This window comes from Barbus barbus, assembly GCF_936440315.1.
Source record: "Barbus barbus genome assembly, chromosome: 24".
In the NCBI taxonomy this organism is placed as follows: Eukaryota; Metazoa; Chordata; class Actinopteri; order Cypriniformes; family Cyprinidae; genus Barbus; species Barbus barbus.
This window is the reverse complement of record NC_136752.1, coordinates 505,522-523,552: the sequence shown is the minus strand read 5'-3', so window position 1 is coordinate 523,552 and position 18,031 is coordinate 505,522. Positions and strand designations below refer to the sequence as shown.

Below are 18,031 nucleotides of genomic sequence, written 5' to 3'. Positions count from 1 at the left end.
TTATTCTTTTAAGAGTCAGTGTTACTGATGAGAATTATTGTTTAATATATACCGTGCGACCGTGATATTTTCTGAGACGATTATGATACGTTACAACCCTAGCTAGGACCTGTTTACCACACACTGAACTCATTCTGTACCTGCTTGCAGATTAAATGCAGCGACCCGAAACTGTGAATCTAATTCATTCAGACAAAACTATGCTGCTGACGTGATCTAATCAGTAGCACAGCCTGAGACCGTGAGCTCATGTATTCCCCTTATCGACAAGACATAGCAGCATAATATTTCATATCAGGCTGGTGCCGATATTTACATTTAAAGCCATTATTGTCCGATTCCGATAATATTGTGCATCCTAGCTAAAAGCAGCCTAATGTCACTGTAATCTATCAACTACACATATCTTTTTAGTCAAGTAGCATATGGATGTCATGTCATAAAATGTTTAATGTGACGGTTATTCAAACCTTAGCTACAGAAAACAAGCAAAGAACCTTTACCTTATCAAAGAACCCCATCACTGACTTCAGTCTAGCACGAGTTTATGCGCTCTAAAAATTATTAAAAATGTATTTGTAAGGTGCTTTGGATAAAAGCATCTACTAAATGACTAAAAGTAAAAAACACTCGTTATAATCAGTGAATCCATCTACTCTCTATGATGAATACATCTGGTATACTTGCGTCGCACACACATCTGCACTGTGTTGTTTATGATGAGAGAATTCCCTCAACAGCAAGGACTCATCTGAACGCCTCTGATTGGCCCTTGCACTCATGAAGTCAACAGAATCGCCTGTGATTGGTTATAACACGCAACACTGTAAAAATGCCCTAATATTAATGAGATAGTATTACTAGTCTGACAATAATAATAATCGTCTTGTTTTCGTCAAAGGCATCAGCTACAGGCAATATCTCTGACTATCATCAATACAGGATACTATCGTCTTTCAGAAACTTTGGAAATGGTGAGGATTTTGTGTGTTTATTTTCTTCTTAACACCATTCCAGCATCTATGGCTATATTCATGGCGAGAACCAGTTACCATTATGGGTAATATGGGCTTAAAAATAGATCACGATCATTTCTGGCATGTATTGCGATAACTAGATCAATGACGACAATTCAGGGAATCCTGTTTCTTTAGAGAAAAGTATTATCTTTCCTATTTTTACCCCAAACAGGGTGTTGTGCGCATTACTGAGTGCACACATAATGTAATGTCTGTTTAACTCATACTGGAAGCCGGAGGGCGCTCTTGCGCAGAAACGCCACACATGCATCGCAGAAGTAATAGCACTGACCATGCTCCATTAATCCCTCATATGAACAAAACGTATCCAGTTATCCCTGTAGCACAAAATATATGGTTTATCTGTGTCCTTCAAGCAATCGTGGGTATTTGTATAAGTATATTTATAATGCAATGCTAATCGACATGGCCTTTATCACTGTATGTATATATATATATATATATATATAAAACATATTCTGTATGCTATGAAGTAGGGGTGTGCACGAATAGTCCAACATTTGAATATTCGGTCTGTAATTATTCAAACAAAAACACTATTTGAATTTGACTGTGTTAATTTGCTGGCCGTAAAAGCAGGGAATCCATGATCAATCCTAAGCAGTTATAACTACATGCACTGGGTGGCGCTGTGGAGCGTGTTAACAATTCTCTTTGTAATTGGATCCGGAAGACCTCAGCCAGTTTCCATTAATTATTTAACAGTGATGTTCTGATTATAATATGACAGACTTGCTCTACACATGTTGCAGTATTATAGTGTGAGAATGACAACATCCACATGTTCTAGTCCACTAATAATAACAATCAAACAACACTTTAAGGAAGATTTACCAGAAATATTATTTACCAGAATTTATTTAGGTGAAAAATGTAAATGTGCAGTAAAAAAAAAAAAAAAAAAAAACTTTAAAAATATATAAAATCAATTAATTGGAGATGCTTTTGGTTATTAATTTAATGGAACCATTAAAATGGAATGGAATGCAGAAAATAATGCAAAACAGAATTTGGTGAAGATAAATCTGTAAAGCTTAATTAGACAGGCTTTTTGATTAATAAAATTTAACCATTAAAACAGAGTATAGAAAAATGGAAAAAAATAATAATAAATAAATAATAAATAATAAAACGGATTTTATAGGACCCTATAATTACAATAATTTTTTTTTTGGTAATAAAAATAGAAGTGAACAATAGCTTTTAAAACAACTTCAAATACAATGATGTAAATAAAACTAAAATAGCAATGATGCAATAATTAGTTCAAAAGCAAGAAATGATATGGATTACGCATAGCAAAGGCCTGCAGGGGCGATTGTTTTTACACATTACTGCGTGAACTATTCCTTCTTTAATATTGAACACACACCATTTAATTCAAACATACACTTATTTGGCCATTTCTTTAGGACAGAAATGCTACAGCCGCTGTAATTACATGAATATGTGGACATAGGGGTGTGCGATATGACGATTATTGATCGTGGACGATAAAAATGTCTCCACGATCTGCTTTTGAGTAAATATGGTAGTATCGTGCTGCAGCACACATTATATCAAATACAGTTCTGGTCTCCGTCTCTATATACTGTACAACACCACATACAGCAGTAGAGTTACTCTGACAGGACAGTGTTTAATTCAGGCGCTGGTCTGACGTGCGCTTTATCTGAGCGCATACACCTGAAGCACACACTAAACACCTGTCTAACAGCGCCTGATTACTCAACTAACTTATCTTTTGCGCTAATACTGTCCAAACACACAAGGTTTACATACAGACTCAGTTGGTTATCTCTAAAATGAAAGTAAATAGTTAAGAGAGAAGCAGATGCGTGCCTGTATATTAGATGCGTGCAGCTCTTAAAGGGACAGGACACTAAACATGCTGTCGACTGTCATTAAAGGGATAGTTCACCCTACAATGTAATTTTCCTCTATTAATTTCTTGTGCTGAACCCAAAAGAAGATTTTTTGAAGAATGAGGGTAACCAAACCGTTGCTGGTCCACATTGGCTTTGATAGGAAAGAACAATCCTATGGAAGTCACTGAGGACCAGCAACTGTTTGGTTTTCCATCTTCTTCAAAATAGCATTTATGTTCAGCAGAAGAAAGAAACTCATTCAGGTTTAAAACTACTTTTGAGTAAATGATGGTATAAAAATACAACATTATGACAGAATTGACAGACAGATGACAGAATATTTATTTTTGGGGGAACTATTCATTTAACGTTAACAAAACAACAAAACACAGAGAAAAATCCCTCACTATTCTTGACTGAAAGATATGATGAGCCAAAGTTGAACATTCTTCAACTCTCGGCGCCGAGGAAAAAACGCCCGAATGCTCAGCGCGAAAAAAGACGCGTGTTCAATAGTGTGTCTTAATTAAATAGTATTGTTCGAGCTATCTGAAAAACTTAAAGCCCTCTTTAGTTGTACATTTGTTACATTGTCTATTTGTGGTATTTCTTGTCATTTCTGACTTTTCACAACTCTTTAATTATGTTTGAACACAGTATTATTTAAAGGGATAATTCACCCAAAAATGAAAATGAGTCCAAGATTTACTCACCCTCAAGGCATCCAAGCTCTTTCAGATGAACACATTCGGAGTTATATTCAATATTGTCCTGTCTGTTCCAATCTGTATAATTGCAGTGAATGGTGCCCCTGTTTCTGAATTATAAAAAAAAGTATCCAACCATCATAAAACTACTCCACACAGCTCCAGGGTGTTAATAAAGGCCTTCTGAAGCGAAACGATGTGTTAGTTTAAGAAAAAAGATGATTCTTAAACCTTTATAAACTGTCATGTGCAGCTTGCGGTCTCTCAAGCAGGCCCGGTCATGAGAAGCGGTCGAGCGTATGGCACAGGCGTAACCAAAGACCCGGGGAGAAGACCGCAGTCTCGCGAGAACCAAGCTGTGTGGACAGCACAGGGAAACCAAGCAAACAACTCAATGTATCGGTTTTGATTAAAATGGTGGATTCATGTCGATACCCGGGATGTTTAAATTAGTTTGTGACCGGTATTTTGTTTTGCTTTCTCCTCTGTGCAGCCATGTTGGTCCCTCTCTCCCGGGTCTTTGGTTACGCCTGTGCCATACGCTCGACCGCTTCTCACCGGGCCTGCTTGAGAGACCGCAAGCTGCACATTACAGTTAGACATGCCTAGCCAATCTTGTACTCATTTTCATTTTTGGGTGAACTATCCCTTTAAGCTAGTGGTTTTGTTGTGCTATAAGAATTGGGATCCAGAATTGTGAAATGGTAAAGGGTTGGTGTGATGTACCTGGTAAACAAAAATCTGAACCATCCAAATCCTGAGCGTTCAGCCCTCTTACTATTACTACTGCTACTGCTACTTTATAGCCATATTTATATATAATAACATTTTGGCCACCTAGTGCATCCCTACAAACAAGCACAGCAACCCTGTTTTATTATATATTGTGTTTGTTTCGTGTGGGGCCATTGACTTCCACAGTATTATTTATTTCAGTTGGCTACTGTCAACTATAACAACAGCAATCTTTTTAGAAAAAAAATTAATAAATAGATTTCCCCTCAAATCATACAGCCCTACTGTGCAAGCTTCATTCACCCGTGGTGTGCTTCGTGAACACTGAACATTTAGCCCACTTCATATAAAACACAAAGATACTGTATAGTATATACAATACTTAGATATAGTACAATATAGTATATGTATATACAATACTTTATAGTATATGTAGGGCTCTACGCTTCGTTTTCTTTTTAGGATTTAACAAATTTAGGAGCACCTTCAAAGAAATAATCAAAAAGTCTGATTACGAGGTGATATTTGACTGATTATAGGTGATTATTTTTACCTTTGTAGTGGCATTTTTCTAACTTTATTAAGTCATCTTTTATTTCAAATTCAAAAAAATATATTTATAAGCTTTTTATCATTTCTAATTAAAACAACAGAATAAAAACAAGTAGAATAAGATACCAAGCAAATTAAATCAGTATTTAAGAAATAAATTTGTACTACATTTCGTTGATGAAATAGAGCAAAATAATGCAATAGTGTTGTAGGCAGACAATATAAGTCAATTAGTATTAACTTACGGATTTAATACAACAGTTCATTAATTAATATCACATTTGCAAACTCCCTTAATAATCATTAAAAGCTGTGGCTCGTCTTAGTTCATCCGATCTCACAACACTGCATTATATTCACCGATCCTTACGCTGCACAATGAATCTCTTATTTACACTCCATCTACGCTTTTCTGGGTTATAATGAGAGAATACGTCTGTGATGCATTACTCAACGCTGCAAAAACACGCAAGTACGTTAGATACCTTTGAAGCTCCCTCGGCACAAACACAGATACGCTGATCGGGTCAGGGGTCAGTCCACCGGGGGTCCTAGATAGTTTCTCATCGTCGCACATGTAGAGCCCTGATATGGTCGTTCAGCACATAAAGCCCCAGCATCTTCCCATTTCAACAGAAGAAGAAGAGAGCAGTGTGTGTCTATAATAGGGATGTGTGGTATACCAGTACTGGAAAAATACCCGTATAATATAGTTCAAATGGTACGATGTCATAATTTTGCTGAATTGGGTATTTGGCACGCTGCTATTGTGAAGTGCACCTGTAGCTGGCAGTGCTTCCCGGTAAACTGACCACAGAAGAAACTATCATCACACCTGAAATTAATAAGAGAACAGTAGAAGTGAAATATGGCAGTACTCTGCATATAAATGAGATGATAAAGGTGAAGGAGCTGCTATAAAGCCACAGAGACAACACATCAATGCTGATCGCCTGAGGAGCGCACATACAGATGCCGTACAGGAAGATCAAACTGTCATCAAGCACTTCATCTGAATATTCACTGAATTCAGCAAGAGTTTTGCTATATTAATTTTAGTATCAATAATATGAAGGGAATGTTTCTGAAGCAGCCGAGAGAGCGAGGTTTATATTTAATGCTTTTTCTTTGCCTGCTTCTGAAATCTGAGAGAAATAATAAGGTGATTTTGAATATTACTTTGTTAGAATAACACTACTTACTTCATTTGTATTTTAATTCAAACTCAGTCCAAATGTAACCCATGTTCCCTGAGGTTACAGACTGACACAAAGCTATTCAATATGAATCTGTTTTTATGATTTTAATACAATGTTATTTGTCAGCTGAGGTGTTGGTTTAGTCTGGCTGGTCTATAATACAGATTACAGACTGAAAGCAACCCGCAAACACTTCCTGAATCACGTGCCCGTGTCTGCTTTCACTCATAAAACTGTCTTTTATTTCACTCTGAAGTCTTTTCAGGTTAATAAATCACACCAGGCCACATGTTGACTGCAGGGTTTAGACTGATTGTGTTTTGTACTCATTAACACACACTTACTGCTGTTTCTCAACACCGAGGAGCTCAAACTACGAGATTTGTCTGCGTTGCTTGAAAAGTGAGGTGCATTATGGGATGTTCTCAGGCTCTGTTGTGAACACAGCTTCGGGCAAATCTAGCAGGCCATTACATGCCATTCTGTAAATAACTGCATAAACCAGTCAGAAACACGAGCTGCTCTCCTCCACGAGTCTAATGGGTTTGGATGAAAGCCTCTTGGTTTGTTTTCATCAGAGGTTTAGAGGCCTGATAACACCATACCTTTCTTTCCTTTATGAACCTCCAGCGACCGCGAAGCGTTCAGAGAAACACCGCCTCGCTCCGAAACTGACGGAGAGGGCCGCGTCGACCAGACGCTCAGCGTCGAAGAAACATCGCGAGCGCACCGACGCGACCGGAGACACTGGATGCGGGAGCGCGACGCGCGGGGGACGCGTTACTGCTTTTTCACCGCGTGCGACGAGCAGAAGCAGCAGAAGCCCCGGCGTCGCGCTCTCGGAAGGCCTGATCTGAAGCGCTTTTCTCACCGTGTCAGCGCCGCGGATCCGCGGACAGAACCAGGCCCAACTCCGCTCGCGAATCCCGCGCCGCTCTCTTCTGACAGCTCTTCTGCGTTTCCCCCTCGGCTCCCCTTGTTTTCTCTCTTCCTTTCTCACTTCCAACAGATAAGAATCAAAATAGTGTCACACAATATGGCGGCCGTGCAAGTGAGCGCCTCTCGCGAGACTTCTCGGGCGTCGCGAGGAACGGGAACTTGCGAATCGCACTAAGGAAAAGTCCCAGCTCATGAATATTAATTAGGTCGTGCTGATTAGAGCACGCCCACACCGAAGCTGAATATTAATGAGCGCGTGCTTAAACTAGGAAAGAGTGAAGAGTTATGATCTACAGCCACGCTCTTGTTTTGTCATTTAGCAGCATAATACCATAAAATGAGGCTTTGAACGAACCACGGATAAAATTGCATTGAATTATTTCTATCTGAAATAGTTCAGAGACTGTCTCCTCTGAAAGCAAACCTTTAGCACTCTCAAGTTATTAAATATATAAGATAATGATAAAATGTTTTTCAATTCTTATATTCAAAGCATGAATGAAATGCAAGCCGAGCTCGTTTTAGGCAGAAATCACTGAACTCCACGGCACCCTGGGGTGTCTACACTGTGGCTGTCGGATGTCCCACCTTCGGGCTCTCCTCTGCCCTTTTCTGGGTGGGGGCCGCGGTTGTCCCTGCGGTGGTTCCCCTGGGGGTCCCGTGCCCTGGGGGGCCTCCGGATGTTTGGGGCCTGGGTCTCTTCCATGCCTGCTTCATGCCTTGCGGGATGGGGCTGTTGTTCCCCACACACACACTATTAAACATTTACATGGAGGAACCTTATGAACACAAGCGCGCTCACACACACAGGTGTACACTCAAGCATTCACATTGGTGTAAAAACGGGTGCTCACAGACACACATTGTTCTGATCTACTGTTGCTTCAAAACTTATTTTGTAATATTAGTTATGCGTGTTGCTCAATAACATTTAACATTTAGAATTTATTGTGATTCATACAGACGTTGGTTGTTGCTGCAGTTTCTCTGATGTTGTGTCTTCTGTTGTGTCTTCTGTTGTTTTCTCTTTTTGTCAGCAGGTATCGAAGCAAATTGTCTTTTTTTTTTGTTTTGTTTTTTCCTCTCTCTCTCTATCCCCCATTCTCTTTTTTTTCCTCTCTCTCTCTCCCCCTTCTCTGTTGACTTTATCCACAATTTTTTTTTTTTTTTTTTTTTTTTTTTCTAATTCCTTTTTTTTTTTTTTTTTATTATTATTTTTATTATTATCATTATAATTATAATTATTATTATTTTTTTTTTTTTTTTTTTTTTCTCTCTCTTGTTTTCTCTGTCCCCTGGTCTTGTCGGTCATAGTATGGTTAAATAAAAGGGTATATAAAATTTAATTAATTAATTAATAAAAAAAAAATAATATAAAAAAAAAAAAAAAAAAAAGGCTGTGAATGATGATAGCATAACTACACATACGTACTGTCATGTGTTATCTGTGTTACTGACAGGCCAAAAAAAAAAAAAAAAAAAAAAAAAAAAAAAAGAAATCACTGAACTCTTATTGTTTAAACAGTTTTATTGAACCAGTGTAAGCTTCTGAAGGAAAAGGACAGAAAATGGTTTCATTCTAATTAATGCAATCTATATTCTTTCAAAAACAACAATGGAATAAAATGCAAAAATTACAGCCACCTCCCCATAAAAGTAGGCCTACCCAATAAATGATGATTTTATATATATTAAGCTTACTGACATTTTAAATGTTAATGTGGGTTTCAATAGATAATAGAAGGATCTTAGTAAAAATCTCAAATTTGAATTAATAATGCTTTGTTGTTGTTTTTGGTTGTGTGAGCAGTTGGCACCAGTTCTGCAGACTAACCCTAGACTAGGAAGCACGCATTCATTATGAAGAGAGCTTTCCCTCAATAAACTGCTTATTACTGCTCATTGATAGTCAATAAGGTAGTTGTTGTATGGGATCTAGAATATGGGAAGGCAGAATAATGCATTAATAAGCTTTATAAGTACTAATAAACAGCCAATATGCTAGTAATATGCATGCTATAAGCAAGTGAAAGGTTATAGTGAATAGTGTTCCCTAATCTAAAGTGTTACCTATATTACAGTACACTGTAAAAACCAGTTACGGAGGAAACCGACTGCCTTAATTTAATATAAAAAAAGAAAATGTTGATACCGTGTTAGTATTCTGAGCTTATTTCATAACTATAAAATTAAACTATAACACTGCTCAAATACTTGGTGTCAGACTGTAAAATAAAGATGTTTGATGTGTCTCCACTGTACAATGTCCAGGTCTGTCCTCTTGTGCTGACCAAGCCTTCTGGGTTCTGCAGAGTAGTGATCATGGGGCGGAGTCACTGGATTAAAGCCCCGCCCACACAATCATGACACCACACCCTGTTTTATCACATCAAATAACTCATTAAAAGCAAACCTATTAGAAAAATGAAGACTTGCACATACATCAGTGTGAAAAGAGCTACCTGAAATGACAGAAAGCACGTGATTGTTTTGTTTGTTTGGTTCACGTCTCATTGTTTACTGAGTTTACATCTATACTGCAGCCAGACACCAGGCCAACTGAACTCTTCTGCTTTCACTTTTTTGTGGCATACTTGCTTTGTGTACTTGAAACTTAACTGAATAACTTAACTAGAAATATCAATTTACTTTCAAATCTCTTACAGTTAATGTTAGTTAGCAGTATGTACTCATCTAACTAGTAAAAGGCAGCATCCCAGACTTAAATCAACTCTGCTCACAGTACATTTGATCCACACTACAGAGTGTTAGAGTAACACTGAGCAGAGCTGAAGTTAATGAGATTATTAAGTGCTGATTGAGCATTAGTGATGACCAGCATTAGTGAAGACCCTCCAGCGGACAGTGAACACAGCTGCAAAGATCATCGGTGCCCCTCTCCCCTCCATCCTGGACATCTTCCTTACACGATGCTCCAGCAAAACCAACAGCATCGTGAAGGACTCCACCCATCCCTCCCACAGTCTCTTCCAGCTCCTACCATCAGGAAGACGGTACCGGAGCATCAGGGCCCGCTCCGCCAGACTGCTCAACAGCTTTTTCCCCCAGGCTGTGAGAGCCCTGAACTCAAACCCCCCGCCCCCCTCTGAAACCCCATGCAAACCCCTACCTCCTGAACATGGACCACCCCCCACCCCAAACCTTACCACACCAAAGAAAAACTGTATGGAACCTTTATATATTTTTTTATTTATTTTATTCTTATTTTTCTTTACACTATGGACACTCTCCTCTATGTGCACTATGGACACTTTACACTATGGACACTTACACTTTACACTATGTGCACTATGGACACTTACACACACTGCTGCGTGTGCACAATCTCACAAAAAACTCAGCAATATATGTATGTTATGTTTACATGCTCTTGCACTACAAATCATCCTGCACTGTTCCCCAACCAGCTGCTGACTCAAATGTCTCTCTTTGCACATGTACAGTTTGTATTTTTTGTCTTCTATTTTTTAGTTTGTATAGGATAATATTTATGTGAAGCATTCGTATAGTTGTATTTTTTATCTTTATTCTTTTAGTTTGTATAGGGTAAATACTTATTATAGTATACTTATAGTTAAATCTGTTAGTAGTGTATAGGTTTATAGTGTTTTTTCTTACTTCATTGTTGTATGTCTGTATTTATGTAGCACCGTGGTCCTGCGAGACACGACATTTCGTTCCACTGCATGTCCCCCACATGTAGCGGAATGACAATAAAGCTCAACTTGAACTTGAACTTGAAAAGAGAAACACAAGAACTGCGTACACAGGAGCAAGTGTCAGGAGCATGCCAACAGCTGGATATAACCCTGACCGTAACGCCACACTGTAACAAATTCTGTAAATGTACAAGGAAATTTAACAGTAAAATGCTGTTTTCATACAATAACAGTATGTTACTGTTTTTTGCAATGCATTGTGGGACAAGATGACCAGCAACAGTAAGACACTGTTATTTAACAGCATAATACCATATTTCCCCTTGTACGTGCGCATAGGACCACATCTGAGTTTATCTGCATGAGGTCATTTTGCAGCTCTGCCTTTTATTGTTTAATTTCTAAAGTACTTATTACTTTTAAATATTAAAGTTTAAACATCCAATTAAGCTTTTGGGATCTAAATTGGATTCGTGATCATGTGTCTTTATCAGCAAGTTACCACAGGACCCTTTGAACGAACTGTCGTCGTATCACACACAAACTGGTAAGAAACTCTCTTTTTTTTCTAACCTGCACATCCTAAACTTTATCTGAGTAAAAAGTACTGTATAATGATGTTGTTTATCTTGTGTGCATGGTTACAATTTTAGCGTGAGGTTCACACCGTCCATTATCTGCTGCTGTTAGTTGCAACTACGCTTTTGGTTTTATCTGTAAGTTACCAAGAACAATTCTGAATATTAACATACATTATAAAGAGCCAGCAAAGCGTAATTTGATGACAGGATAGTGTGTTTTAATCACTGAACAGTAACCGAGCAAGATATGATAGCATTGTTAGCTCGTTAGCATACTGTATAAGTTTACTCAAACTGCATTCGATTTGCTATTTACTACCATCACAATTTATGCAATGGACACATGTCCCAATCTTTATGTAAGCAAGATATGTGTGTATGAGCAAAATTCATAATTCTTGCATGATTACTGTGAATGTGCAAACCACTGCTAGGGATTGAAAAAATAGCGGAATTACAGTCGACAGACGGCTTTATTTTATTTTTAAACTTTGTTTAAATGTTTTTTTGTGGGGGATGTCTGTAATTGGTTAACTAGAGAAGCTGTCTGTTCTTTACATTATGTTATTCTTGTCCTTGGAGTTCAACTACTGAAGGCTGACTTTGCAGAGAAGCAAAGGACTCATTCTTTTAAAAATAACTGTAAGTTTGCCTATTGTTTGTTGAAGTAATCATTCACCTAAAAATGGTTCTCTCATAATTACTGAACCTTATGCTGTCTCAAACTCTTAGGACTTTTTCTTGGAGGACAGGTGAAGATATTGTCATGGAGAAATGATGTCTGTTCTGACCATACAGTGGAAGACCAGTGGGAACCAAACTGTCCAGCTCCAAAAGGGACATAAAGGTATGATTAATCACCAGCCATTTTGTCTGATATCAAAATATCAGACCAAAGGACCACAAATTAGAGAATGGAATTGCAAATACAGTGAAAATTGTTTTCACCCAATTGAATCACTTCAGAAAACTGGCTAAACCATGTGAGTAATAATCTTTATCCTCCATTTACAGGGGAAGTCGTGGCCTGATGATGCAATAGATGATTAGAGAGTTGGACTTGTGATCCAAAGGTTGTGGGTTGGAGTCTCGGGCAGGCAGGGATTGTAGGTGGGGGGAGTGAATGTCCAGCGCTCTCTCCACCCTCAATACCACGACTGAGGTGCCCTTGAGCAAGACACCGAACCCCCAACTGCTCCCCGGGACCCGCAGCATAAATGCTGCCCACTGCTCCGGGTGTGTGTTCACGGTGTGTGTGTGTTCACGGTGTGTGTGTGTGTGTGTGCATTTGTTCACTACTCACTGCTGTGTGTGTGCACTTGGATGGGTTAAACGCAGAGCACCAATTTCGAGTATGGGTCACCATACTTGACAATACGTCACGACTTTACTTTTACTTTACTTTACTTTACTGTTTGTCTGTTGCTACTTGAAAGTTTGATCCCCATTTTCTTTTTCATCGTAGGGACAAACAGGCATATCATCTTCATTAAAAATCATCTATTGCATCATCAGAGTTTAAATCAGCATACAGGTGAGTAAATGATCAGAAAATTATCCTTTTGATTTCCTACTCTGAATCTAAGAGGCTGTAGAAGATTGCAACAAGTAGCACATTGTTTTTTGTTTGTTTGTTTTGTTTGTTTGTTTTGTTTAGTTTTTTAATTTGTCATTTGCAGATACTGTGAGCCATCTTAAATTGTTTTCTTTACTAATAGATGTCTGCCACTCCTTCTGAGAATATGGGTAACCTGCCTTTGATTCCCTGCTTGATCCTTCTTGGTAAGTATATCATATTAGATATGTCTGCATTTTGTTTCACTAAAACAAAGCTCACGCTCCAGACTGACACTAGTTTCTATTATCAGCAAAATATCTACCTTAAAGGGTTACTCCACCTCAAAATGAAAATGTTGTTATTAATCACTTACCCCCATGTTGTTCCCGTAAAAGCTTCGTTCATCTTTGGAACACAAATTAAGATATTTGTGATGCATTCTGACAGCGCTCTGACTCTCCCATAAACAGCAATGTAATTAACACGATCAACATCCAGAAACGTAGCAAGGAGATCCGTAAAATAGTTCATGTGACATCATAGCTATGAGAATACTTTTTTGTACGCAAATAAATAAATAAAATAACGACGTTATTCAACAATTTGTCTCCTCCACATCACTGAAGCACTATTTTGGAGAGTATCCACTGAACGCAAACAGTATATGCTGTTCTGTGTCAGCTGCACCACGTGGATACGTTTTCTACATTTATTTACGCTTTCATTTGAATGAAAACAACGTATCCGTAACTTCGCACACTTACGGTTGAACCCCTGATGTCACAAGGATAATTTTACTGATGTCCTTGCAACTTTTCTGGACGTTGATTGTGTTAATTACATTGCTTTCAATGGGAGGGTTAGAGAGCTGTCAGAACGCATCAAAAACATCTTAATTTATGTTCCGAAGACAAACAAAGCTTTTACAGGTTTAGAACAACATGGGGGTAAGTGATGATTTTCGTTTTGGGGTGGAGTAACCCTTTAATGTGCCTCATATTAGAAACCACTTATTATAAATGCAGTATGTATGACTTATCAAAATCACACACTGGAAAACGTTTAGAATTGAAACTTGTCTACTCTTATTCTTTAGATACTTTGCTGGAATAAATCCAGAAAAGAGGATCAAAGCTGCATGGAGAAAAGAGGTGTCTTAAATAACTGGAAAAACTGCAGAAGAAGACCCAAGATGACGAAGACGACCATCAGTCCAGAAGTATCTCATCCTTAACTCAAACTTATGCTGTCTCAAATCTGTAGTTCTTTCTCTTGAAGGACAAATTAAGATATTGTCATTAAGAAATATTTGCCCATACAATGGAAGACAAATGGGAGCCAAACCTGTCAGCTCCAAAAGGAACATAAAGTTATGATTAATCAAAGACACCAAATATCAGATCAAAGGACCACAAATGAGAGATTGCAATTGCAAGATGTACAGTGAAAAGTGTTTTCACCCAAACAAATCGAATCACTTCAGAAAACTGCCTAAGTATTTGAAAGTTTGATCCCCATGTGTTTTTTTGCATTGTATGGACAAACAGACATTTCACCTCCATTAAATTATCATCTATATCAGAGTTTAAATTGGCTAATGCTGAAAAAACATTAGCTGGTGTTCACTGAAGCTTGATTTGAGAGTATATTTGCATTTTATGAACAAAGACTTTATGTACAGTATGTTTGTATGTTTGGATGCATGCCTGTTTTAGGGCATATTGTAAAAGTTTATCTAGTGTTGTATCAAAATAAAAAACAAAACATAACTTGACTTTGTTCTCTTTTGTAATACACGGTCAAATAGAAAATGCAGGGTATAATCTGCATTTAAAATTGAGATCATGGAATTATGAGTAGTATGTAATTTAACAGATATATGCTGCTAAATTACAGTAGTATACTGTAGATGACAAAACAGCATTTTACTGTTAATTTAAAAACCAGTAGCACACTGTATTTTTACAGTATGATGCTGGCAACCACAGCTGCCAGTAGATTACCGTTTTTTTTACAGGGACATTTTTTATGCTGGCCAGTCAGAAGCCTGAATCTACTGTTTACTGGCTCATCTCAATTACTTTATATACTGCGCATATTCATATTCTGAATCTGCAAACTTATCAAATAAATGTCCTGGACTAAAAAGTACAATATTTGCCTCCAAAACTTTGTACACTGAAAAAAAGAAGAGAAAATAAGAATAAGAACTCTACTCTTCAGCACAAAGTTAACTCTTTAAAACACTTTCCAACAGAACATTAATCAATCTCTCCAGATCTCAGCATCTTCACTCATTATGAACCAGTTTGACTTTATTTCTTTCATACAAAGCTTCTGATTGAGAATTAACAGAGGTTTAGATGTTGATGTTTTATTGAAATTTATCAAGTTTGAAGTCACTGGAGAAAAGTGTTTCCTTTAGTTGCACCGCTCTTGACTTTTTAACAACAGTTTTCCTCTGGCTCCTGTAACTGGCCAGTCGCGAATAGGTGTAGAGCACTGACTAGCCAATAGGAGCGAAGTAAATTCCAGGGAGGCGGGCCGAGAAAATGAAGCACAATTTTGGTTCGAATCCCGCCTCGACCACAAAATGTATTTGTCATTTTTTTTCACCTAAATACACTTTAAGTACGATTAGCGTATAATAAACAAACTTTGTGCACAAAGATAAAATAAACTTGTAATAACTGTTTTTGTGCAAGATGTACAAAATTAGCAACAACCTTAATGAACATTTACATTATAATAGGGTATAGTTATCTTTAATAGAGAAAATATTTGAATGTGAATAATGTTTTAGACCTCTATTTTTACAGAGACATTAACTTTATATTTGTATAACTATGTACAGAAAACCCATATGAAATATAACCAATAAACAACCAAAAATTAAGTGTCATATTTTTATTTATAGTTCGATAATATACATATTATATAAAACTGAAAAATGTCATTACTACAGTACAGTACTAACCAAAATATATAATAAAGAAATATACATGAAATAATTATAGATTAAACAACAACAATAAAATCTAAAGTTGTGGAGAACATGGGGGGGGGGGGCAAGACAAAATGTATTTTAAATTAAATATAGAGTTTAATAGTAACAGTTCTTATAGTAACATATTTACAAAACTGAGCAAGATGAAATAATGTCAATAAAACAAAATAAAAAAACTAAAATTTAAAATTACAGATTAAACCACAGTAATAATAATAAAATCTAAAGTTGTGGAGAACACAGGTTAAAAACAAACAAGAAAAACATATGTACAGAGTTTAATAGTAACAGTTATACAGTGTTTACAAAACTGAGCACGATTAACAATGCAAGTCAATAAAATAAAAAGAAACACTAAAATATAGGGCTTGTTCTTGCAGAAATATTCAATTCTCTTTTAATAGTCAAGGCATGTATGTTTATACCTGGAAGACCATTCTCAGCACTCATCCACGGCATATTACAAAGAAAAGCCAATACGAGTCACACTTCCAGCAGAAAGTGAGGGTGGGGGAAAGAGAAAGAGAAACATAGTTGCTACATTCCAAGATGGCGGCATGTCTTTTCTGTTGTGTTTGTAGAGCATGTGGTTGTCTAACTTGTGTATCATTTTCATTTGTTTTATAAATTTTAAGACTATTTTTAGATATAAATGAAGTATTCTAAGGGTTTTACAAATTGAACAAGGGGTCTTGTCAGATTTTGGACTTTCTGAAGCAGATCTTTCTCAACTGGATGTATGATGTGATGAAGGTTTGCCAGAATCATGGTTGTGCAAGAATATTTAGTTGTTACTCCAGGTAGTTTACTGGTTTTTTCAGGAACTTAAAGGAGGAAAAATGATCTGAGAAATCTAAAATGAAGAGGGCGCTTATCGTATTGTTACTTCTGATTTCTGGAAATGTTCAACCGAATCCAGGTCCTGATGTTGTCACAAGTTTTAAACACCTTCTGATTTTAAATCAAGGACTGGTCTTGGGATTGTTCATTTAAATGTTCGCAGTTTACTCACTAAGTTGGATATGTTACGTATCTGGGCAGATACAACTGATGCAGATATTATGGTTCTATCAGAGATTATATTTCAAATAAGGACATTAGCATTGTCGGTTATAATGTTTATAGGGCTGATCGATCTAATAGAGGAGGTGGAGTTGCCGTCTTTATTAAAAATAAATATATTACGAATGTACTTTTATCTAAATCAGTAAAAAATCTATTTGATCTTTTAGCTTTAAATATTGAGGTTTCTAAAACCTGCAATATTACATTAGCTGGTTGCTATAGGCCACCCTCAGCAGTAAATGAAACCTTATCTTCTTTGGCACAGATGATATCAGATCTAGACCCTAAAGAATTAGTTCTGATCGGTGATTTAAATTGGAATTGGTTGCAACCAGTATCTGATGATTTAATGATGTAATTCTATTAATCTTTTTCAGATAGTCAACAGTCCAACTAGACCAAATTTAAAATGTCCTGAAAATTCATCATTAATTGATTTAATGATAACTAATGTCCCTCATAAATATTCCATGGCATCTGTATTCGCAAATGATATAAGTGACCACTGTGTAGTTGCTACGGTTAGGAATACAAAAATTCCCAAATCTAAACCATGAATTATTACTAAACGCGATATGAAACACTTTAAGGAACAAGGTTTTTTACATGATTTATATCTTTGATTGGGGAAAAATGTATCTTATTCCAGAAGTTGAAAGTGCATGGAATTATTTTTATGAACGTTTTACCTATTTTATAAATAAGCATGCTCCTTTTAGAAAATTTAGAGTTAAAGGTAGTATGGTTTACCCCCAAATTGTCAAATCTACTTCGAGATCGTAACTTGGCTTGGTCTAAAGCCAGAAGTACTAATCTAAATGAAGACTGGTTGATTTTCAGACAATTGCGTAATATGTCCACTGCTGCAATTAGAAAGACTAAGGTTGACTACTTTCTTTTAGAAACTTCAAATAATAGAAATAATTCAAATAATTTTGGAAAAATATTAAAAGTCTCATTGGAAGTCATTCAAATTCAGATTTTCCAACATGTATTATTAAGGATTCATGTAAAATTGTGGATAAAGCTAAGATAATAGATTGTTTAAATGAACATTTTGTGGCCATTGGTTCACTTCATGAGTCCCAAAATTTGACCCA

The 18,031-nt window shown here is 36.8% G+C and overlaps 1 protein-coding gene across 3 annotated transcripts in view; it reads right to left on the bottom strand.

Moving 5' to 3' along the window:
• The window catches only part of LOC306843921 (TGF-beta-activated kinase 1 and MAP3K7-binding protein 2-like), a 30,323-nt gene extending 23,148 nt beyond the window's left edge, over positions 1 to 7,175 (bottom strand). For all 3 annotated transcript variants that reach the window (XR_013781877.1, XM_079375644.1, XM_079375643.1), the window contains exon 1: positions 6,973 to 7,175. The gene's annotated coding sequence lies outside the window, so the exon portion shown is untranslated. The remainder of the gene's footprint in view (positions 1 to 6,972) is intronic.
• Between the last annotated feature and the right edge of the window lie 10,856 nt (positions 7,176 to 18,031).